The sequence below is a fragment of the Stenella coeruleoalba genome (genome assembly GCF_951394435.1).
Source record: "Stenella coeruleoalba genome assembly, chromosome: 17".
NCBI classification, from domain to species: domain Eukaryota; kingdom Metazoa; phylum Chordata; class Mammalia; order Artiodactyla; family Delphinidae; genus Stenella; species Stenella coeruleoalba.
In genome coordinates, this window is record NC_137163.1 from 11,168,919 (window position 1) to 11,195,143 (window position 26,225).

Genomic DNA, 26,225 nt, shown 5'->3' on the forward strand with positions numbered 1-26,225 from the left:
TCCCCAATATGCCATTTCATTCAAAAGCTCACCAGTTGACAAATCCAACTCATGCCCACAGAGTTTCTCATAAGCTTTACAGCACTTATTCTCAAATATCAATGGACAACCAAGGATTACCATTAAATTAAGAAAAGTGTTCAACTTGGAATACAAAGACCAAAAGAAATAGGAAATAAAGAAGCTTGGAGGAAAAAGAGACAATACAGATAACAGAAAAAATATTTTTAAAACACATTTGTATTTATCTAAAATATCTTGCACTTTTAATAAAATAAAATCATGGTGTAAGGCTATAATTTAAAATATCAATATAAAAAGTAATTTATGAAAAATATTGGGAAGATAAATGGAAACTCCTTTTCTAACTGAAATGAACTTAGCTTTAACCAACTGTGACTAGATTTCAAACATAATGAAACCTTTCCTCCATGTATTTTCAATTTTAGAATGACTTTTGTATTTATTCTTGCACTTAACTCATCAAATACAGAATGAACTGATATTATAGGTAAACACCCACAGGAGCTAATTTTCTGAAATAATCCCTAATTAAGTTGTTTTTCTCATGAAGTGACAAAAGCCACAGTGATTTTGTCTCAAATAAACCATTATCTAGATTTTCTTTGAGCAGTCTTTCTGTCATAAGCAAATGAAGAGCAAAGTCACCATGGTAACAAAATGCTATACTCAACACTGGATCTGATGATGGTCATAGTATCATAAATGAGAGGTTAAGAGTATGTGCTTAAGAAGTACTCCTTTATTAATCCAGCAAATATTTGTTTAGAAACTTGTTTGTCATAAAATAGGAGCTTGAGTTGGATGAAGATAATCATAATGATTACACTGATGGTCAATAAATTCTAATTATTTAAGAAAACTCTTCATCCTACACACAGACAACCCTACTTAAAAATAAAATAACAACAACAAAGATAGTGATAGATACATACTAACCTTTCAGAAATAGAGTTGATAGCCAAAGCAGATAAAGTGGTCTTTAGAGGCTGAAAAGCACTGAGAATTAATAACTTCAGATTAACTAATATTTATTGAACACTCACTATGTAACAGGAATTATATTTTATAATTTGCAATCATTATCGCACTAAATTCCCAATTTACTGAGAAGAAATTTAACCACAGAAGTTAGATAACTTGCCCACAATCACAAAAATAAAATTTATAGAACCAGAATTCAAACGCAGCACAATATAAATCCAAAACCTATTTTCCTTCTACTGTGTCAGAAAAAATTATTTTGCTGAAGACTTCTGCAGAATATTTTGGAGAACAAACATAAGATGTTGTGACTACATCTAAAGAAGTGAATGCACATGAACAGAGGCTTGTAAAAAAATTATTTTGGTTGTGGCTTCACAAGCAACAACTGTTTTGTACATATTGAGGCAAAGAAGAAGAAAGAGCTAGAAGACCACCAGGGTTTCTGCTTAGATATTTGATTAGCTTGTTACAAAATGAGTATTAAAATAAAATGAAAGATCAATACAGAGAACAAATATAAAATGCACAATAAAGAATAACCAAAACAAGGGAAACAGAACAGGAAAGAAGGCAAGAAGAGAAGGGAAAAGGGAGGAGAAAAGAATGGAAGGAAAGTAAAGGAAAGAGAAGGAAATTAAGCAAGCAAGAAAAAACATTGATATCCTTCTTTGTAATAAAAATAGATAGTGTGAAGCCACTTCTGGGAAGATGGAGTACGTGTACTTCTTTCCTATTCCTCCTGCTAAGTACAACAACAGCAAAACCTTGCATATTATATACAGAATAAACATAAACATACTTGGAAAGATGAAGAGAAGACAGAAGAGCTAGGGACCTAAATTATCTTTGATGGTGGAAGCAAAAATTGTAGTACTGTTGATGTGGTTCTAAATGTATGTAGAGGAAATATTAAGACAATTACATTATAAACAGGGGAAGATAAGGGTTATAAAAGGAGGTAAGATATCTTCACTTCACTTTAACTGATAACACCAGGAACTTTGTTAAGTAATGTATGTGTATGTGTTAAGTTATGTAATAACTACAGCAACCACTCAAAGTAGCTATCCAAAGAGATACACTCAAACCACTATAAACAAATCATAACGAAATTCTAAAATATACTAAAGCAACCCACAGAAAGGCAAGAAAAAGAAAATAGATAAATGAAAAAGAACAAAAAGAAAAGAAAAAATTAAATGAAAGACTTGACCTCTAACAAATCAATAACTACATTAAATGTAAATGGTCAAAATGCACCAATTAAAAAATAGAGATGATAAGGTGATTAAAAACATGATCTAACTGTATACTGCCTATATGATCCAACTGTATACTGTCTATAATAAAATTGTTCCCAACATAATACTTTTGGGAGGTTGAAAGTAAATAAATGAAAATAGACATATCATGCAAAATTTAATTAAAGGAAAACAGGAGTGACTAAATTAATATTAGATAAAGAATAATCAGAACAAAGAAAATTATCAGAGATAGAGACATTACATCATGATAAAAGGTTTACTCCACCAAGAAGACAGAGCATTCCTAAATGTGCATAATCAAAAAACAAAATATATGAAGCAAAAACTGGTAGAACTCAAAAGAGAAATAGACAAATCCATGGTTATATTTGGGAACTTCAACACTCTCACCTTCAACAATTGATAAAACAACTGGGCCAATAATCAACAAGATTATAGATGAACTCAAAGCACCACCAACCACCAGGATTTGGTTCACATTTAGAGAACACTCCACCCAACAAGTGTAAAATATACATTATTTTCAAATGTCCATGGAAAATACACCTTGATAGATCATATTCTGGGACATTAAAAAAAAACAAAACACAAATCTCAACAAACTTAACAAACTGAAAATAATTGTTCTCAGACCACAGTGAGATGAAACCAAAAATCCATAACAGAGTCATATCAGAAGAGTCTCCAGATACTTGTAAACTAAACTACATACTTTTAAATAATCCATGAATCAAATAGGAAGTCTCTGGGGAAATTTTTAAAATACACTGACTTTAATGAAATAAAAATACTACTACATTGACTTTAATGAAATAAAAATACTACTGTGTTAGGGTTCCCAACACCACCCTCATGCTTGATGATCACTGGACTCACAGAACCCAGAAAAGCTGTTGTACTCACCATTACAGTGTATTACAGCAAAAGGATGTAGATGAAAATCAGCAAAGAAAAAATGCACTTGGACAAATTCCAGGGGAAATCAGACACAAGTTTGCAAGTATCTCCTGCTAGAGACATTGCAGGGGGATGTACTTAATTCTCCCAGTAATGTTGTGTGACAACATGTGTGAAGTATTTTCAAGCAAGAAAATTCACCTGAGTCTTGTTGTCCCAAAATTATAGAAATGGGAAACAGATTAGTGGTTGCCACAAGTTAAGGATGGGGTGAAAGTTGGCAGGAAGTAGGTGTGGCTATAAAAAGGAATCATGAAGAATCCTTGTGATGATGGAAATGTTTTCTATTTGACTGTATCAATGTCAATATCTTATTTTTGGTATTGTTCTATAGCTTTGCAAGTGATTACAATTGAGGTAACTGGGTGACTGTTAATGAGATCCCTTTGATTTCTTTTTATTTTTATTGAAGTAGAGTTGATATATTAGTGTCAGATTTACAGCACAGTGATTCAGTATTTTTACAGATTCTACTCAATTAAAAGTTATTACAAGATAATGGCTATAATTCCCTTGCTATACAACGCATCCTTGTTGCTTATCTCTTTTATACATAGTAGTTTGTATTTCTTAATCCCATACCCCTGATTTGCCCCTCGTCCCATCTCTCTCCCCTTTCATAACCAGTTTTTTTTCTATATTTGTGAGTCTGTTTCTTCCAACTGCATATAAGTCTACAAATATCTCAAAATTAAAGCTTAATTAACACAATTTAATTGTGTACTCACAACATGAGTATCCTATTGGTAAAAGTACTTACTTGCTACTTCGTTTGTAAAAGCCTGTGTTTCCATATTCTGTGTAACACGACTACTTACAAATATTAAATGTTTTGACTCTACACTTGATGGAATTTTAAGTTAAACATAGATTTTAAATAAGCAAGTTTCAGAAAATTGGAAATATTTCCACTATAGTCACAACCTCACTTTGCTAAGTCCAGCCCAGCATGACTATTTGAATAGACCATTTTAAGCACTTGGATCCTGTACTCAGTTATATGTATATTTTTTAAAGTTCTTCACAGATTTAGTGACCCCTGTCAATTCTGTTGTCAGAATAGGTGATGCTATGGTTATTCTATTTTCTAATTAATTCTTTCTTAGTGAAAGGTTCTTCTTAAGGACCTACTACAGCAGGATGCATCTTTTGTCACTCTCCCTTACAGCCCATTAGACAGAGCTAGTCTCCTGGTCCCAACCTAACTGCTGGAAATCTTTCTCAAGTTTCCAGGAATTATGAGAAAATTTACACACTCAGCTCTAGTTATCTCTACCTCATCACATTTTATAAATTAGAGCTCTTTTTTTGAATGACAAGAAAGTTAGAGCCAGACCTGGCTCTGATTCTTCAGAATGCTCCACTTAAATCCATCCTCAATCATCTTTCAACAGATTATTCCTCCCCTCTTATTGTCAGCACAGGTAGAAATCACTGTATCCTTGGGAAAGATGAGATTCACTTATATAGTGGCAGAGGGCAGTGGAAAGAACATGGGCCTTGGGTCAGAGAACTTGATGCAGATGCTATCTCCTTTAATTACATATTTTATGAGCCTGAGCAATTCATTTGAATTGTCTTAGCTTCAGTTTTAACATCTGCTTACTGGGGTAGTTTGGAGAATACATTAAAAAAATACCTTTATAAAATGTTTTATAAACAGTAAAATCCCCAGAGTTCAAGGATAGTATCTCTTTCATTTATTGCTCTATCCCCTGTAGAGTTCCTGACATACAAACAGATCATCAGAATTTTTGTTTATTGAATAAGTGAATGGCCTATTGCCATTTTAATCTAAAGGCACAGGGAGAAGAGTTCTAGACCCAGGAAGGCAGAATTCTAAACAATCATAGTATGATGTATTGCTGAAAACAAAAAGCGTGGATTATTACTCCTTTGGCCAGGGGAAGTGTTCTCCAGCCCACTTCTCCATAAAGAGAACACAGACTCCTTTTGACTCTTACGGTTTATGTCACTTTCCCAGGAAATCCTCAGCTAGAGTATTCTTCACTTTTCCCAGGCTTCAACCTTTGGTCACCTTGCATCTGACCAAACCTCCACCTGGGACTTGAATGAGCTACAGGGAATCTCTCTGTATCTGTCTCAGATTCATCATTTGAATTGTTGGTGATGATTCTGCAGCACTCAAATGGTAGGTAAAGTGGATTTAGCTTAATTTATATTGATTCTCAAGTGAAATTTGTGTGTATGTGTTTATATAGATCTGTGTCTATATATCTGTTATATCTATATCTCTGTGTCTATTTCTACTGACTTTTTTAAGATCTGGCCTCTTTTTCGTGCAAGTGAAACAAAGAAAAGAACTATGTATAGTGGAGGGGTCTAGTTAGTGGGGTTTAAAATCCAAGTTAAATGATTCAACCAACAGCATGCAGTCATATTTATTAAATACTGTCTGTGGCTTAGGCACTATACTCTAAATAATGGAAATGCAACTGTGAGTAAGACAGATAATTTCCTGGTCTTCTGGGATGCCAGCCAGGCTAAGCTTACAGCAATGTATCATGAACGTTGTTGCAGGGGAGATAAAAGGTGCCATGGATGTGTGTAATACAATAGACTAACCTTCTTGTGGGCTTCAGAGGGTGGGAAAATGGTAGAGAAAATGGACAAAATGTTGATGGTAAGAGTGAAAGAACATGGCTCCTTGGAGGGCCTGAAATAAGAGCCCTGAAGATACAGCACGGAGGCAAGAACCATAAGTTATGTCAATCAGTCAAGATCACATCCTAAGGAAACTTTTTAAACCCTGTAGGGTTTTAGTCAATGGATTTTGAATAATATTATTATTACTAAAAAGAGGAGATTGTAGGGACATGAGATGGGAAGTTTGGTGACCTAATTAAGATACTGTCTCTCTTGTCCAAGTAAGAAAAAAATGTAACAGTCTTGGAAATGATAGTGGCCTTACACACCAAAAGAAGTGGGTGAATTCCTGAGGGTTTTAAGGGGTATAAATGACATAATTAATTATGTATTTGAAGATTAGTAAAGGAGAAGTGTATTAGTTTGTTAGGGTTACCATAACAAAATAGCACAGACTGGGTGGCTTAAAGAACATACATTTATTTCCTTACAGTTCTGGAGGCTGGAAGTTGGCGATCAAGGTGAGGTGACTAGCAGCTCTTGCTGGTATGATGTTTTTTTTTTTTTTTTTTTTTGGCGGTATGTGAGCCTCTCACTGTTGTGGCCTCTCCCGTTGCGGAGCACAGGCTCCGGACGCACAGTCTCAATGGCCACGGCTCACGGGCCCAGCTGCTCCACGGCATGTGGGATCTTCCCAGACCGGGGCACGAACCCGTGTCCCCTGCATCGGCAGGCAGGCTCTCAACCACTGCACCACCAGGAAAGCCCTGATGTATTTTGATATACCAGTACTGTGGAAATACTCTTACTAACAATTTCTCTTACTCCTAACACCATCTTTCCTGGAACAATCTCAAGATTGCATAAGATACAAGCATAATCCAAAAGAATTTGGAAATATAGTCCATTATTCCGACTGAGGTTTAATGGAGACTTCAAAGGTAATGGACATTATGAATATTATTTAAAGTCCTTGGACTTCCCTGGCGGTCCAGTGGTTAAAACTCTATGCTTCCACTGCAGGGGGCGCAGGTTCAATCCCTGGTGGGGGAACTAAGATCCCACGTGCTGTGTGGTGCAGCCAAAAAAAAAAAAAAAGTCCTTTTGTTTCTCAGGAAAATAAATATTGTTGCTTCTAATCCTGGGCATGTGATGTGAAGATCTCTTAAAGTTCGCTCCGGTGAGAACCAGTGCCAGTGCGTAAGAAGGGTACCATTATGGCAAATTGCCAAAGGATGCTGGAAGGTCATCTTCAAAGGTTTTGGTTCTGCAGATTCTCAAAATAGAGCTGGTGTTCTGTAGCACCATCTAGCTTTCTATTGTAAATATTTCTTCAAAAGGATCAGGAAGTTAAACACAGAAGGTGGGTTATTAATGACCTGAGGACGTTGCCACCCCTTTGCGGGTCATTCCGTGAATGCTATACCAGCAGAATGCTTTTTATTAAGAAGAAACACTCAACCTGCTCTCTGGTCAGAACATTTTGGTCTCACTGCATTGCTAGCTCACTCTTTCATCAGCGGCTGTTTCCTTTTGGCTCAGTTCCAGCGCCAAAAGAACCATTGATCCCCCATGAGAGGAGGCCTTTGATAGGTGGCCAAGGCCAAGCAGAGGTTTGCCACGGATGATTTGGTTTTGAAGTACAGTTTATGAATGAAGTAAAAAAAAAAAATGCTTCCACCTGATCTGGAAGCTTTTCGGTCTGTGAGTGGGAAGTTGAGCAAGAAGGAAAAGAGCAATTATAAATTTAATGAAAAATACATATTTAGAAAGAATGTAATGTTTCTAACAGAATTGCTTATTGTACATACTGGCTCCTCCCTTTCACTCTCTAGCCTTATTTATACTTAGCTCAGTTGGGAAACTTCATATCCAACAATATAAAATTATTTGCGGTTTCCTGGGTAAGCCATGCCATTCAATACCTCCATGCCTTTACACAAACCTTTTTTCCTGAATGAATTACCTTTCCTTCCCTCCACGCTTGTCTGACCTCAGTGATGAAGATTTCCTTATCATCCTTTGCAAAAAGAATAACTTCTTCTTCGTGTACTTTATAATCCTTCACTACTGGAATAATCCTTGCTTCTGGAACGGGGGCCTATGTACCCCTATAGGTATGTGAAGGTCCCAGGAATCCATGTAGGACACCTGGCACACTTTTTTGTTTACCAATTATACATAAAGATTTTAAGAGGAAAAAGAAATACTATAAATTGGAACAAACAGATATACTGTTGTGTAGAATTTTAAATTACAAAATATATATATACCAAAAGAGAGTCCTTAGAAAAGATTTACTCTTGTGACTGCCTATTGTGTATTCTGGCTTCAGACTCTTTGATGTAGGCAATCCATCTCTTCAATTTTGGTGGAAAAGCTTGAGAAGCAGTGGTGGAAACTTCTGAGCTTGTACACCTCACCCTATATTTTTTTTATTTTTATTTTTATTTATTTCATTTGTTTCCACATCTGTGTTGCTGTAATTGCTGGGGAACACATTAGTAAAGGCACCAGTGTTATTCATCAGTGTGTCCCTGGGAGTCTGCATACTGAACAGAACCTAGTGTCTCTCAAATTAAACCAAAATGAAGCAGATAGGATTTCATCATGCATAGTAGAAAATACTGACATTAGGTAACTTAGTTAACAAACCTGTCTGTGAAGTGCTAAATGTGGATGCAGCCTAAGAACAAGAACAGACAAAACTAGTTTATACAACAGTCCATCACACTGAAATCTCTATTAATCAATACTTCATTGATACTGATCTTCATAATGTAGACCTCAGAATAATTTGTGAAGCATTAAATAGAGGTCAGATTTGATTAAATCTTATTCATAAACTTTCAGCACTAGATGGGGACTTAGAAATTGTCTAGTTCAGGGAGAGTAAATGTGCATATGTGTGTGACCACTCTCATTTTCTAAGATCCTGGCAGACATCATTAATCAATCATGAGACTACTGTTCACTGAACCTGCCTACAGATGCAAAACTCCCCTTAACCTATTATACCAGGCAGGTACAACCAGTCAGTATGATCTTGCAAATAAGATGAAATCTGTCTTTGATTAAACCCAATCCAAAGAATGAGTGAGTGGTACAGGGGTATGGGAAGAGGGCGGGATCAATGCTACTGGTAGGCAACACACTGTTTTCCTTGTTTCCAAAGGCTAAAACAGACTTCTTTCTCTGGCCTTTTTACTAGGCTGTATTATCTTCCCTGAGGTATCTCAATCTTTCCTATAAGATGTCTCACAACAGTTCTGCTCCCTCGATGAGCCAGACATGATGAGATGTGAAATAGTAAATGTTTGAAGATGGAATCTTTGACCAGCGAGAAGATACCACCTCTATTTGGGGAAGAGGAAAGGGAGAAGTAGAAAAGATGGCAATGAAAAAGTGATACTTCTGTTAGATCTTGAAGGATAAGTAAAATCTCATGAAGACAGTGAGAAATGAAAGCCATTCCAGCCAGAGGAATTCAAGGAGGCACAGAAGTGAGAACCACCATCATTCTAGGAAGCAATCAGTATTGTCATGATAAAACATACCAGGGGAGATGTGACAGGAAAGGGCTTTTAATACTCGTGATTGAAAGAAAAATAAAAGGAGGACAGGAAGGGAAGGGAGAGAAAGAGTGGAGTGTGAGAGGAAGGGAAAAAAATCATCAGAAGCAGTATTACAAAGTACATCTGTGAGTATGGCAATCATGTGTCTCTGGACCCAGATTCAGAGGAAAATGTTTGCCCAAGGTTGAACAGTTGGAAAGTGGTGGAGTTGAGGTGCCACATGGGTCCTTTGATTTCAAAGTCCATGCCTATTCTCTGTTGCCACTCAACACCACTGGGATAAGTGGGCATATTTCCAAGAAAACTACTTTGGTGAGGACTTGGCTCCTATTAATCTTGGCAACTTCTGATACGTTTGCTTAAAACTTAACCCTGTTTTATTGTGCTTAAATTTCAGCAGTTTGAATGAGATAGTCACCTTCACTTTGAATTTCTTTCTCCTGTTCCTAAAGTACTTGAAAGGGCTTATGCAAGAAGAGACAACTCAAAGGATATTTACTGAAGCCCAGCTCTGTTTCTAATTAGACCTATGATCTTGGCAAGGCACATACAGTTTGTTTTTCATTTATCAAAATATATTTAAGGACAGTCAGTGTTGAATATTTAAGTAAGGAGTATGTGCTGCGATATTAGAAAGATCTGGGTTTGAAACCTCACTCTGCCACTTTCCACTTGCATAATCTTTACTATAGTAAGTAACTACCTCACACTCAAGTTCCTCATTTATAAAATGAGGACAAGCATATATTCACACGACTTTGTTATTAAAATTAAATACGACCACATGTGGATTGTTCCAACCTCGGTATCCACCATGGGATCTTTATAGGTAGAAGGCAGCTTGACTTTTCTTCTTCATTGAACCGCCTATGAAGGAAAAATGGTTCCCACGTTTACAGACCTCATTCATGAAGCAGATATAAAGGCTGGGCATCTTTGGAGAATTTCCCAGGATTGTTGGGGTAGAAGTGGGAAACCCCCTCTACTGCATATTTAACTACAAGACCTTAATTCAGAGAAGTTCTTCAGGGCTTTTGACTAATACATTATTTACATTGTTTCCCCCGCACCCATCTTAAATTGCTCTACCCAGCCTACCAACTATGTCAGAGGCCTCTGCCAGTCCACACTTGGGTTTTTGGAGGGAAAGGAAGCAGAATCTTTTATCAAATAACAAATCTTTGCTCCACCTTCACAGCCAGGCTGAGCTAGGCTAATTCACAAAGGCTATTCCCAGGTTGAAGACCCGTCAAGATCAGGGGTGAGAGTCCAGTGACACAGCATGGGCGCTGATTAATCAGAATTGGTGGCAGCTGAAGATGACAAATATGGTCCTGCCACTTTGAACAGGTTACCTATCAGTCATGGCTAGAATAGAGACATAGATTTGGGAACTTTGCCTTTGCTTTGGTTTAATACTGAGCTGGAAGACAAGCAGTGAAAAGGATATACAGGAAATGAAGACACCAGAAGGTAGACACACAGCTTTCAATGCCACCCTGGTTCCTCAGAGATGTGCTCTGAGTTCATGATTGAGCAGTCCACACTGGGTGATGGGTCAATCATCAGTAAACCTCAGAACCTTCCACTCCTCACCTTTTGGTGGAAAGTAGGCTCAAATCTCAAAGATCCAAGTTGTTGGCACAATAAAGAAATTTGAACATGGAAGCAACCTAAATGTCCATTGACAGATGTGGTGTATATATACAGTAGAATATTACTCTGCCATAAAAAAGAATGAAATAATGCCACTTGCAGCAACACGATGGAGCTAGAGATTATCGTACTAAGTGAAGTAAGTCACAGAGAGAAAGACAAATATCATATGATATCACTCATATGTGGCATCTAATTTTTAAAAAAGATGATACAAATGAATGTATTCACAAAAAAGAAACAGACTTACAGATATTGAAAACAAACTTACTCTTACCAAAGGGGAAACGTAGAGGGGAGGAATAAATCAAGAGCTTGGGATGAACATACACACACATACATACATATATAATACATACATACATATATACACATACCAAAACATACATATATACATACATACATACATATATATATACATATATATACATACATACATATATACACACACCAAAACATACATATATAAAATAGATAACCAAAAATGACCTACTGTATAGCACAGGGAACTCTACTCAATATTCTGTGATTATTTATATGAGAAAAGAATCTAAAAAAGAATGAATATATGTATATGTATAACTGAATCACTATGATGTACACCTGAAACTAACACAACATTGTAAATCAACTATACTCCAATTAAAAAAAGTAAAATTAAACTTAAGGAAAAGAAATTTGACCTGCTTTAAGGTTATATACTTTTGAATATATTTCTTGCATCTCTAGGAATACTCAACTTCCTGGTAGGCCAGGCCTGACCAAGACCTTCCATAAGTACCAGCGTGGCTGACTTGGTTTGTCCCAACTGCACTTTGTTTTATCAGGTGGCTTCCACAGTCAGACTATTTGAGTTCAAGATCCCAACTCAACTACTTGCAGCTGAAATTAGACAAGTAATTTAATTTATAGAGGTGACCTCTATAGAAAAAAGAATGTTCTTCCTAAAATTAACCTTGTCTCTCCCCTTCAGAAGTCCTCAAGAGTTTCCCACTGTTTTAGGGGATGGGAGAATAAAAAATCTTAACTTGACACAATCTAGGCCTTCCTGGCCCCTCTAGCCTGATTTCTGCTTTGCTCTGTTCTCCTGCCCAACAAACCACCTCTTGGTATCTTAAATACTCCTTTGCGGGCTTCCCTGGTGGCGCAGTGGTTGAGAGTCCGCCTGCCAACGCAGGGGACGCGGGTTCGTGCCCTGATCCGGGAAGATCCCATATGCCGTGGAGCGGCTGGGCCCGTGAGCCATGGCCGCTGGGCCTGAGCGTCCGGAGCCTGTGCTCCGCAACGGGAGAGGCCACAGCAGTGAGAAGCCCGCGTATCGCAACAAAAATAAAAATAAATAAAAAATACTCCTTTGCATACACATGTCACCTCTATGCAGAATGCTCCTTTTCCTTCCTTCCTTCTTTCCTTATTAACTCCAATTCATTTTCAGATACTAGGATTAGAGTTCTCCTAGGAAGCTTTCCTGGTACCCCTCAGTTTAGACTATGCTTTTACATGTTTTCTTTTGCTTTTACTTTCAATGTCTGTTGTATCACTGAAAAACATAATAGACATTACACTATACTTCTGTTTCACAAGAAGTCATCAAGGGAAAATGTGGCTTCTAATGTATCATTAACATAATTTTCCCCAAGAATAGGACAAAATTTAAAGATAAAAAGTCAATGAGTTAGCATGGATTTTCCTTTTAAATATCATCTCTTTACATTTTCTGATTTATCAAAGGAAAAAAGGTCTAGAGAAACTACCTGAAGACCTGATTGTAAAGTCTAGTACTTTTTCACTCTTTTGGTTGTCTGAAGTATTTACAGTCTATATGAGTCATTTGGCATTGGTAAATTGGTCAGGTATTTTTTCCTGTATATATTCCTTTTTTTTTTTTTTTTTTTTTTTTTGCGGTACGCGGGCCTCTCACTGTTGCAGCCTCTCCCGTTGCGGAGCACAGGCTCCGGACGCGCAGGCTCAGTGGCCATGGCTCATGGGCCCAGCCGCTCTGCGGCATGTGGGATCCTCCTGGACTGGGGCACGAACCCGTGTCCCCTGCATCGGCAGGCGGACTCCCAACCACTGCGCCACCAGGGAAGCCCTATATTTCTTTTTTTGACAACTTTACTGAGATGTAATTTACATACTATAAGATTCACTCATTTAAAGTGTACAATTTAATGGTTTTTAGCATATTTACGAGTTGTGTAACCATCACCGTAATCTAATATATAATGTTTTCACCACTCCAAAAAGAACCCTTGTGGGCTATATATTTTTTAAGTATATTTTCTTGCATAATCATGTATGTTTCTTACAGAGGACTGATCTCATTTGTAAATATTTATTAATGTTATTGTTCAATTAGCATCTGTACATTAGAGCATAAGCAGCAGAACACAGATTGTTTCTGGGTCAGCCTTGTGTCACTAACACCTAGCAGAGTATTTAGCACACAGTAGAAATTTGATAACAAATTTCAAAAAATTAGATTCATGAACTTCAGCATTATCATCTGTAAGGAGGGATTAAAGAAAAGCATATCGTGCAAGGAGGCTTTGAGGATAAAATAATATAATGCATGTGAGAGCTCCTAGTAAACTGAAATTTCATGTAAATCTTAGCTGTTACTTAGTATCTATTTTTTGTTTGTTTGTTTGTTTTTTTGTGTTTTTTTTTAGTATCTATTTTTAATTCAGAGAAAAATCTAGGTTAAAGATACATAGATTTGGGAGCATGAAGGAAAGCAATAAGATGTTACCTGATCTCTCTTCCTTTTCCCAAGAATAGAGGATAATTACATTTACTAGAAATCTTTTTGGTCCTGTGACTACTTCCGGCCAAAGGGATATGACAGAAGTAATAGGCACAGCTTCCAAACCTAGTTCTTAAAATGTTCTCAAGGTATTCAACTCATGCATTCTACCTGTCCACACGGCAAAAGCCAAAGGACCCAGAGGTGGCAGTCACATGGAAGAATCTTGGATCCTTCTCTTTGAGGAAAAGCTAGGAAAGCCATCCAATCTGTAATAAGCCCTGGCATGAGCAAGAATTCAACGCTTTTGTGAGCAAAATCACTGAGATTTCAGGATCGTTCGTTACGTGACTTCATACAGAACTCAGTTTCAAGCAGGGTGCTGCCTCAATAAAAAGTTGAAAAATAATTGGCATCGGTTAAGCACTAAGACATAGGCATCAAGGAAGCTAACACAGAAGGCTGGAGGAATAGCACTCCAGATTATGCCGTTGCAAAGAATTTGGTTTAATTCTTGCCTGTAGTTATTTGAGGGACAGATCACATGCCTAGTCAACCAGCAGCTCTAAGAGAGAAGCTTGGAAAGCGGAACATTAGTAGTGTATATGGGCTACCTTCGGCTGCCTTTGGCAAGATAGTACAAGCTAGGAGCTCACAGGAGAATTAAATACTTTGCAGGCAGAAATGAGAGAGAATAGAGAAAGTCCAGAAATTTGAAGTCTTTTCAGAGTTGAAAAATGTACAGATTCTAGATGCCCAAAATTAATATAGGAAATTTTTAAATGCTTTGAAATGCAAAGTCTCAGAAAAACTCTTCAGTTAGATGAAATGACTCAGGGCAATGATCAATCCTGATTCAATCAACGCAATTCAAACCTGATAGTTTTAAGTTACCTCTTAAGAGAAAGAAGAGAAGGTTAAAAAACAAAGCAGTAAAACAGACCTGAGAACTATGTCTAGGAAAAGATTTAGGTTGTAGTTACAGGACATGGAAATGACTGGGAAGCATAGAAATTAGAAGCTATGAAACTGTTGAAAGAATCATGTTGCCAAAGAAATCACAAACTCATTCAAAAAGTCTTCTGACTTTAAGACTTGAAGCAACCTTTGGGACCCTAACCAGTCACAGGCAGGAGACAAGTCTCAAAGCCCCTAGGAATGGTCTGTTCTCCAACACCCACTTCAGAGGTCCCTGGAGAGACTGCTGCACAAACATCCAACATCATACCTCCAAGGGTGAAGCCACAAACAATGGACTACAAAGGACAAAGGAGTTCCTTCACCAAAGAGTAAAATCAGAGCCTAAAATGGAACTTTCTTCACCTACGTAGGCTAAGAAGGCTTCACAGTATCTGTCCTGAAAATCTCCCATAATCTATAATGTTGGAAGTGAAGGAGCCTCACGTTGGTGCAGCCACATGATAGAAGGAGCTTGAATCCCTAAATTACTCTTTTGACGAGAGGAACCCAGCCCACACTGGATTGTGATGTGGTGAAGAAATAAACTTCTGTTGTGTTAAATCACTGAGGTTGGGGATTGTGTGTTAGCTGTAAGTAGGAATAATTAACCTGAGTTATGCAGGAAACATGGCTTTATATGTGATCCTGAAGTTAGGAGGGTGATAAGAAGACCCAGAAGAGACACACAAAACAGACGTTTTTCCATTTCAGTGGAAGTATTCAGTAGAAAATGAGGAAGGCAATATAGCATCTGAAAATGACTCTTGTATATAAGTGTGTGTTAAGGTAAGAAACATGAGTTTTAGCATCTTCATAGGCATTAAATGCCAGGATAAGAGTTAAGGTTTTTCACCTATAAGTCACTTTCCCAAACAGGATTTCTTGGACGACCAGTGAAACATAGTTCCATGTGAATGCAGCCGAGTGTAGGCTTCTCAGGGTCTTTAATACACTAATGTACATCATTAACCCCCAGCCCATCACCAACACCCAACTACCCGCCACTACCCTACACCCTCACAGGCTTCTAGGTTCACAGAAAGTTATATAAGGCTTTTTTTTTTTTAATCGAAGTCTAGTTGATTTACCATGTTGTGCCCATCTCTGCTGTACAACAGAGTGACTCAGTTATACATATGTAGATGTTCTTTTCTTTGTACTCTTTTCCATTATGGTTTATCACAGGGTATTGAGTATAGTTCCCTGTGCTCTTCAGTAGGACCTTGTTGTTTACCCATTCTAAATGTAATAGTTTGCATCTACCAACCCCAAACTCCCAGTCCATCCCTCTCCCTCCCCCCTCCCCCTTGGCAACCACAAGTCAGTTCTCTATGTCTGTGAGTCTGTTTTGTAGATAGGTTCATTTTTGCCGTATTTTAGATTCCACACATAAGTGATATCATATGGTATTTGTCTTTCTCTTTCAGACTTACTTCACTTAGTATGATGGAATACTACTCAGCCATAAAAAAGGAATGAAATAATGCCATTTGCAGCGACATGGATGCAACTAGAGATTATCATACTAAGTGAAGTTAGACTTTTGTTTTGGACAAGGAAAATATCCTTTTCCAAGTATATATACATTTCCAAAATCTCATATATACCAGCATTCCTTGGAAAACAGCATGGAAAGCATCTTTATAGGCTGTAAAGTTGTGTTGATTGCCACCATTACCAGAGAAGGAAGATAAAGCTGAATAGGTATGAGGAGTGTTATGAAGATAAAAAGCCTGACATTCATTCTGCCTCTTCTTCTCTCAGTACCGCACCTTATTATCAGTGGGGGCTTTGAGGCATGCTCTAAGGGGAAAACACTGCCTCTTCGCTGAACTGCAGCAATTACAGTTAGGGATGATGATCCAAAACAATAAATAAAAGCTTCCCAGCCTCCATCTAAGTGGCGATACCCCCAAGCCACAAGTGGAGTAAGAACGGCACAGCTAGGTGTCATGCGTCACCATACATATTCTCAAATGTTACAGCCTTTAAAACCAACACAGGTGCTCGAAATGATCACTTTTGCTCAAAGTCCTGGAAACAGGAGACTGGCTTTCAAGAATCAATTGCTCAGAGGGGGAAAAATAGCAGATTAAAATTTTATGCTATAATTTTACAATTGATTGTTAGTGTCGCCGAGGGTATAGCACAAAGCTATTTTCCAACCACTGGAAGAAAGATGTGTCTTGATAGAGGGTATTGTTAGCATAATAAGTGATCGTACAGTTATACATAGATTTTGTTTCGCTCTCTTCCAGCTGTGAATATGATTGTGTTCATGTGCTTGGGAAATTTGCATATAATGTGTGCTATTTGTATCTTAGCCAAATTCAAGTTCAAACTGCTCACTGAAATGGGACTGAAGCCCGCTAAGATAAATGTACTCATCTTCCATTTCTTTTTTTTTTTTTTTTTTTTTTTGCGGTACGCGGGCCTCTCACTGTTGTGGCCTCTCCCGTTGCGGAGCACAGGCTCCGGACGTGCAGGCTCAGTGGCCATGGCTCACGGGCCCAGCCGCTCCGCGGCATGCGGGATCTTACCAGGCCGGCGCACGAACCCGCATCCCCTGCATTGGCAGGCGGACTCTCAACCACTGCGCCACCAGGGAAGCCCCATCTTCCATTTCTTAAGGCCCCAATCCAGGTGAACGTCCTCCCTTCCTCCTGAACTTGCCCAACTGGCAAATTTGCCAAGAATTATCAAATTCTCACTGCTAGGAAAGCCAGCAATTGGATGAAGCATCCAAAATTGGGGTCTGAGGTCCAGAAGCAAAGAGAAGACAGTGCCATCAACTTTTTTCTACTTTCTAATATATTCCAGGTTGAATCAGTTTAAAAAAAAAAAGAAACCTCAGTTGTGAAAATTTGTAAAATGTCAGCGCTAGAGTCTTATTTCCTTTTTTAATGTAAATATAATTCACATACTGTAACATTCACACTTTTAATGTATGCAATCCAGTTCTTTTTAGTATATTCAGAACATTTTTATCTCCCTAAAAAGCAAGTCCGTACTCATTATAGTCACTTCTCATTCTCTCCTCCCTCCAGACCGTTGCAAGAATCTATTTCCTGTCTATATGAATTGGCCTTTCTGGATATTTCATAGAAATGGTGTCACACATTATGTGTCTTTTTGTGCCTGGCTTCCCTCAGTAGCCTCACTTTTTGGAGGAGGTAGCTGGGCCTGTGCTGGGGAAACAAATTGCCCAAATCACGTGGATTTTCTGGATATATCCAGAACTAGAATGTTATGAGGCCTCTGTTTAGCAGCATAACAGTTAAGCACTTGCTGGGAGCCCCAGTGTCAAGGGGGCTTTCAACCTCATTGGAAATGTCACCAAATATAATCGTATTTATTATAACTATTTTCTGAGAATACTATACAAGGTTGGGGAAACAAAACAAACAAACAGAAACTTTGGTAAGCTTCATGGGGTATAAGAGGAGTTGTGAACTCACTTTATAAGATGTTCAAATCACAGAAGTTGGTGTCTAAACCTCCCTGTACGTATGGATTTGGTGAAACGCAAGACATTTGGGTTGTTGAGTGGCTACATATGGTTGAGGCTGAGTCCCTCAAATTCAACTTTGAACAAATATGTAACAAATGTATTTTTGAAGGAGTGCCAGAGTATTAGCCGGCCCATGTTCTCTGAATGTCCACCCACCCCTCAAGTCACCACCTGGCTCCCACACCCAGGCCTCCTCAGCTGATATTTGTACAATATTGATGTGTCCTTTGGTGGAAACGCACTTCTCCTGGAATATTCGCCCGTGACCTCAGAGCATGTAGTGATCTCACCCTCTTGTCCCTTATCATTCTACCTCCTTTACAGACTGACAAGCTTTCTTACTTCCCTCAGTTCTTTCTCCATCACAGTGAACCCACAATCTCCATTCTATTGTAGCTCGCATTGGGTTTCAAGTCTACCCACTCAAACAGCCTATCTTCCTAAAGTCACAGAGCACCAACCTCATCCTCTGTCCCCCAGTTCAGTATCCACCCAGGGCCCAGTTTATACCTTTAGAACTTTGCAGGGATACTCTGGAATGGATTCCATTTTCTAACTATGATGACCTTCCATCTATATAATCCCTTCAGGAACTTCAGGACTCCAATCTGCCTCTTGCATCCAAATTCTAGAGACCTTGAGATCTCAGCACCTTTAATAAGCCAAGGTGCTTCCTTAGAGCACATCTCTAGTCAGGGATCATTTCCTACATTTGAAAGTTCTGTGCTCAGTAGCCACAAGAACATGAAAATGACAGTGTAGTGCAGTGCTCTGGAGGTGAATGTCCAGGATTTGTAGCCCAGGCCAGACTATTTAGGAACTGTATGACCTTAGCTAAGAGTCTTAACTTCTCTGGGCTTCAGTTTGTTCATCTTTAAAACAGTCATAGGGGCTTCCCAGGTGGCGCAGCGGTTGAGAGTCTGCCTGCCGATGCAGGGGACACGGGTTCGTGCCCTGGTCCGGGAGGATCCCACATGCCACGGAGCAGCTGGGCCCATGAGCCATGGCCGCTGAGCCTGCGCGTCCGGAGCCTGTGCTCCGCAATGGGAGAGACCACAACAGTGAGAGGCCCGCGTACCGCCAAAAAAAAACAGGCATAATAGTAGTTCATATCTTATAAAGCTGTTCAGAAGATTAAATGACTTTATGTATATTAAGTACTTAAGTACTTGTAACATAGAAATTGTATAAAAATAATAACCACTGTTTTATTTCCTCTGTATACAAGTAGCCCACATGCAACATTTATACCAGAAATGCAGGAGTTTTTTTATTTGTTTGTTTTCTAGAACATCTTAAATTATCAACTAGGAGAAAAAATACTAGATTGGGAAATAGGAGGTCTAGAATCTAGTTCTTACTCTGCCACTAAATTCTTATTGAATACAGTGAATTTTCTTATGGAGGTTAAACATTTTCTTAGATCCATGGCTACTATATATTTTTGAATGCCATCTTTACAGAGAGTGACGATATAAAAGTCTAAGTGATCACAGAAGCCAAATCAGTGGTTTTCTAATGAATGAGATGCCCATGAATGATTCTGATCCTTAAAGTTGATTAATTCTTTAGCTCAGCTGCACGCATTCACTTTTCTGAGTTGTTTTTACTCTTAAAAAATCCATACAGCATGTCACTAAATGGTGACAACGATCAGGATATTAGAAAAGCTGGCTAGAGGAGGACTGTGTTAACCCACCCTCTGATTTTGCTACTTAAGCCTTTCTTAGTGTCTCTGACTGGACTCTTCTCCATTAAGCTCCCTCTAAAGAGGTTATTTCACTCCAACCTGCCTTCCAAGTAATATGACCTGGTGGTATAGGAAAGGCATGAACGGTCTTGCAGTCTATCTAGAAAATGCAATGCATTCTCCAACTTCGCTTCCTTTATTTTCCCATAGACCCTGTGGCTATCCTAATTTTAATTATTAACTTAATCTGTCCCCACTCTTCTGTGCCCAGACTGGGTGTTCTGACAGAAAGGACCGGGTTTGGAGATCTTTAAATTGTCAGTACTCAGTATTTAACCAGTGCATTAAAAAGTGTTTGCCTTCTTTCAGTACATATGGTGAGTCAAGTCACATGCCTCTTCACTCAAGCTATGATTTGGTCCTTTTTTACGTATTGCTGCCTCTGCCTGGAATGACTCCCCCTTCCTGTGCACTTAAGGAGTCATGCTTTACAATGCAGCTCAGACATGGCTTCCTCTGAAGTGCTGTCCTTGAGCCCCTCATACTTTCCTTTCTCTGCACCACAAAAGTATACTTTCTTACAGAAGTCAAAGGTTTCTTCTAGGGCCTTGTCTATATTCTTTGAAGGGATCATACTGAATTTTTTACCTTTAAATAATGTATTTACAACTCTTGCTTGCTCATAAGACGAGAGCTGCTCGAAAAAATGAAAGTGTCTGTTTAATCAGCCTTCTCACAACCTAGCACAGAGCCTGGCACATAACAGGCAATATTTGTTGATTACAGCTGCACTGAACTGATTTGAATTGAATTGACTTCAGATGCATAAAGGAAATTCATCTCACTTTGAAAGGTTTATAGTATAATTGATATAGCCAATTGAAATGGGTGAATTACAAAAGGTATATAGTTAACTTTTACTTTAGGGAGTTTTAAAGATGATTTTTACCATTTTAAGAGAATTTTTTATTATTGGAAGTTTTCTCTTCCTGGTGTTTCCTTCCTCTCGGCACAAGAGAGGAAGGAAACAATCTTTCATTGTCCCCAGAAAGAAGAGGGGAGAAAGAAAAGTAGTCAATAGTCAACTTTAAAGCCCAAAGGACTACAAAAGTCTTGCAAACAGTTTTTCTCGTATGAGAAAAAGATTTCCAAATTCAAGTATCTCCCTTTATACAGCAAAATAAATCTAGGAGGTTTGTCCATGAAGTATTACCATAAACTATGGGTAGAAAGAACTCAGCATATGGCCAAGAAGAGACCTCTTGAGAGAAAAATAATCTTAATAGCGGAGTTGAGCTTTGAATCTACAGAGTATTTGTACAAATAAGAGTAAAACAACAGAACAGGAAAGACTGTTTTAAATGAGAAGGGAATGGTAGGTTTCCTTCTGTCATCCACAGAAATGGGGACCCAGAATAAGACAGAACGTGTTTTAGAGAATAAAGTGGATTTTTAATTTATTTTTACATTTTGTGTAAGGTTGAATGTTGGCTGCACTGTACACAACAGTTTTTGAGAAGGAAGGATTGCCCAGACCAGATGGGAGGTCTCTACAGCCCTGCTCTCTAACCTTTGTGTGAAAACCACAGTTGAACAGTCAAAAAAGCTTCATGAAGGACCCAGGAATACATTGGCAGCACAGACAATAAAAAGTCTAGAGTTTGGACTGTTGAGATACCAATGAAATCTGACAAAACCCTACTGTAATACAATAAGACCTATAGGGAACTGACATTAAAATTTGGGTGAGGAATTGATTACCCAAGATGCTATATAAACAGTTAAGACCACCTTGGCAATCAGCTGCTGTTGGAAATCAGTCCTCCCCAACAGAGGTATTCAATAAATGTTAGGGTCCTGACTATTTATGGCCTCTCTTTTTACCTTTGCTTCCCAAATAGCTTGAGGAAGTCAAGGCAAGTAAACAAGGATTTTCTCAAGAATCTGCAAAATAGGAATGTTTCGGTTAATTGAGTGTTCCAGTGAACGTATATCACCTGTAAGGCTTATTGGTTATCCAGGAATTAAAGATGCTCTGTATTAGTCAGGGTTCTCCAGAGAAACAGAACCAATAAAGAGATTTACTATAAGGAATTGGCTCACACAGTGATGGAGTCTCAGAAGTCCCACAATCTGCCATCCGCAAACTGGAGACCCAGGAAAGCCCGTGGGGTAGCTCCAGTCCACGTCTGAAGGCCTGAGAATTAGGAGAACTGATGCCGTAAGTTGCAGTCTGAATCCAAAAGCCTGAGAACCAGTAGAATCTATAGCATAAATTCCAGCTGAAGGGAAAGAGAAGACCAGTGTTTCAGCTCAGCAGTCAGAGAGAGAATTCTCCCTTACTCGTATTCCTTTTTGCTCTATTTAGGCTCTCAGCAGATTGAATGACGTCCAACCACATTGGGGAGGGCCGTCTGATTTATCCAGGCTACCAATTCAAATGCTAATCTCTTCTGGGAACACCATCACAGACACACCTAGAAATAATGTTTAGCCATATATAGGCACCCTTTGGCCCAGTTATGTTGACACATAAAATTAACCATCACATACTATATGCTAATTCTTTGAAAATGATTAACCCTGTGGACCTAAGTATGGGAAAGGATGGCAGGTGGCTGTCTCCATGTCTCTCTAGGTCTAATTCTTTATGGTCGCTGCAAGTAGACCAGCCTCCAGAAGGGAGTGTTTTTCTCCAGCGTCACCTGATAGATTAATTCAGGGACAGCTCTCAGTTCCTTCTTGCCAGTGACAGTCTCAGAGTATGCAGGATTTCCTTGCTGTCAGATTGGCATATGCCTTGAGTCTTCTGTAGACGAAACGTCAGCTCTCTATGCCAGCTCAGCACTCATTTCCAAATCATTTGTTTGCTGCCTTTTGCCATGTGAGAGCAAAGGTTTCATCAGCCCAGCACGATTCCCAAGAATGGTGCTTTTTCTCTCCGATAAATGTGTGACTTTGAACCAGAAGAGGGGTCAAGCCTCAGAGTCATGGACCCAAATCACAGTTTTGTCTCTGCCATTTACTTTGGAACATAATCCGCCCCATCATTTTTCTCATCTGAAATAGTCGAAGGTAGCCAACATCATCTCTAAAGTTTCCTATATGCTCTGAAAACCAGTTCAATAGGTGCCTTAATGGTGGTGGTTGCTGTTTTAGGGGAAAAAAATTAGCACACCTATGGTAGTGCTAGATGAAGAGTAGGAAAAATAAACAAGATGCAAGGGCTTTGCCACTGAGTGTCTTGGAACCTGGTAAGGAAGGTGGATATTTAAACCGTTCACCACAGAATCTGTGGTGAGTGCTAATTAAGGGATATATTTGATCTAACCCATTCACACCACCTTATTATCAAACCCAGATGATGGCAAAATAAGCCCTCAAAGTTAGGGATGCTTTTAAGGACACTGATAACTGGTTCCCTTCCAGATGAGATCCATGACCTCTGCTCTAGGGCATTATTACAAGGTTCTAACTCACGGCACTAAACAAATATTCTCTCCAAAAGGCATAAGAACAGGAAAAAGAAAGAAAAGCTCGACTTACAAAGAAGGAAGGAGGGCATCCGTGCCCAAGTTGATGAACTTTTTTGTATTCCTGTTGTCTAACACAGAGCCTGGCACATTACCAATACTCATTCCTTTATTCACTTGTTAAACCTGTACATGTGCCACATATGCTGGGTTCCGGGACACAATTGTGAATAAAACATGCAAGGTCAGTGAGCTTATATTAAAATGAGAATGGGTAGATGATAAACTAGTAAATAAGCAGAGAATCAAATATTTTGATACATCTTATGAAAGAAAGAAATGGTGATGTGATAAAGAGTATGGGAAAGTATGTGCGTGAGATAGGGTGGTCTAGGACAGTCTCTGTGTGAGATCCGAAGCGGGAACAATGTAAAGGCCCTGGTGAAAAATTTCTTGTTGCACAAGAGGGAGCCGGGAGAGCAGACTGCCAGGGTCATCTCTGTTGAAGGGGGAGGATGGTACAAGGTGTGCTTGTAGAGGTGGATAGATGATGCATGTGTTGTCAGGCCGAGTCAGTGTGATTTTCTAATAACATGGCTGTAAAGGAAGAGGAAAAGGGAGGTATCAAGGCTTATGCTTAAATTTAGTTAAAATGAACTGAAAGGAAGGAAGGAAGAAAGGAGAAAGAAGGAAGAGAAATGATTGATTCATCTGAGTGCTGACCTATGTTTCTGCACTAGACACGGGAAAGGTGCATGTTTTTCTGGAGTCTGCAACCTAAAATGTTATGCTGAATTTGATGACGAGTCAAAGTAGGGCAGAAGAGAGAAATACTCCATTAGAATACAGGCTCTGAAAGAAGTGACAGAGCATTTTGATATTGATAGAGGTCTGGATAATTCAGGCCGTTAGTCATTCCTTCTCTTTGATTCCACAGGGATGGAAGGGAAGATTTATCTTGGAAGATGAATAAGATCCTCCAGATGACAAAGTAGAGAAGCACATTTCAGGCAGGGAGAACAGCAGGTACTAGTAAGTGGAGACGTGAACAGCCTGGTACATGAGTGCCAAAGTCTCCAAGCAGTCCAGCAAAACCAGGGAACAGAGTAGAAGAGCAACGTTGAAAGGGGGGATTGGAAAGTCAGGTAGCATCAGATCAAGTAGTGTTTTACATCGAGTGGTGTTTACCAGTAGCTAATGCTTCTGAACCCCCAACGCTGCTGATCTTCTGTCTGTTCCTCAAACGTGACAAAATTCTCTGTGCCCCGAGGCTTTTGCAATAATTTATATCTCTAGTACCCTCTTTCCTGGGCATTCACACAGCTGACTCCTTCCCACCAGCCATCGATTAAATCTCAGCTCAAATATCACCTTCTCGGGGCTTCCCTGGTGGCGCAGTGGTTGAGAGTCCACCTGCCGATGCAGGGGACATGGGTTCGTGCCCCGGTCCGGGAAGATCCCACATGCCGCGGAGCGGCTGGGCCCGTGAGCCATGGCCGCTGAGCGAGCCTGTGCTCCACCACGGGAGAGGCCACAGCAGTGAGAGGCCCGCGTACCGCCAAAAAAAAAAAAAAAAAAAAATCACCTTCTCAGAACCAACACCTCTCCGGGCTCCATCAGAAATTGATTCGCCTCTACTTTCTGATCACTCTGTTTTATGTTCTTCCTTGGTGCTTTCTACTACATGGAATCGTCTTGGCTACGTACATGTTTATTTATCTTCTGCCTTCCTCCACTGAGATAAAAGCTCAACAAGAGATTGAATTTCTTTTCTTTTATTTACTGCTGTATTTCCAACACCTGTACCAGAATAGTAGGTGCCCATATAATATTTGTGAAATGAATAAGTGAGGAATCATTGATTAGGGAGAGGTATGGTCCAACTTGCCCTTCAGGATATCATGTTGTGTGCAGTATGGTAGGACTGCATCTTTCTGAAAGATAAAGTTCTAACGTGAGTATGTGAGATTTAAAAAAACGTATAATCAAAATTACCTTGACAATGGATTAGAAAGGTTCAAGGCCTTTTTGAAGACTGATATTCATCACTCAAGGATAATGGATCCAGTATCTCTAGGGTTTTTTTTTTTTTCTTTCCAGAAAGGACATGTCCCTCTTTCTGTCCTTGGCACCCTATTCAGCCATCTAGAGGATTATTCCAGTACATTGCTACGTTTAGAGGAGTGGTAGGAGAAATAACCTGAACTCCTTATTTATTTTTTCTCTTGTGAAAAATGAATATTGCTGAATTTATATGAGCTTAATGCTCATATAAAACACCACTTCATGGAAGGTGGACGTGCAAGGTCTAAGTTTGGAGGCTGAGAGCCCATTTTAAAATGGAATTTTGTTCTCCCTTGAAATGAAAAAACCTCTCTGTCTCTTTCAATCCTATGATACCTAACTTTATGCACTTGAGATCCTTCTGCAGCAAACTGAAACCTATTTTCATTGGGTTTGAACCCACTTTCTTTATCCCAGGCACAGCTTAAATATCGTTGTAGAAGGTGCCTTGAAATTAAAAGACCAACATGATCTCCAGTGGACTTACTACTTATAATGATCTGGGTGTTTAGAGCTTTCACTTCATAACTCCTCTTGTCTTGTCCCTTCCAACCCCAATGAAGAAGACAATTTTTAGAGGCAACATGAACAAGGGTTAGTGAGGATTCAACAATTTGTCTTATTAAAGTTGAGAAAAAATTAAGTAATCCATTGAAATACTAGTGTCAAATACCAGTCTCTTGATCTCTCTCATAAACACATAGTCAACTTTG

At 39.0% G+C, this 26,225-nt stretch overlaps 1 long non-coding RNA gene across 3 annotated transcripts in view; it reads left to right on the top strand.

Annotated features, from left to right (window-relative positions):
• Positions 1 to 26,225, top strand: part of LOC307175713 — a 173,455-nt gene that overhangs the window by 67,094 nt on the left and 80,136 nt on the right. For 2 of the 3 annotated variants that reach the window (XR_013824430.1, XR_013824431.1), the window contains exons 4-5: positions 5,251 to 5,382; positions 6,331 to 6,358. This is a non-coding gene — a long non-coding RNA (uncharacterized lncRNA). The remainder of the gene's footprint in view (positions 1 to 5,250; positions 5,383 to 6,330; positions 6,359 to 26,225) is intronic. The other variant, XR_013824432.1, reaches the window with a different exon arrangement.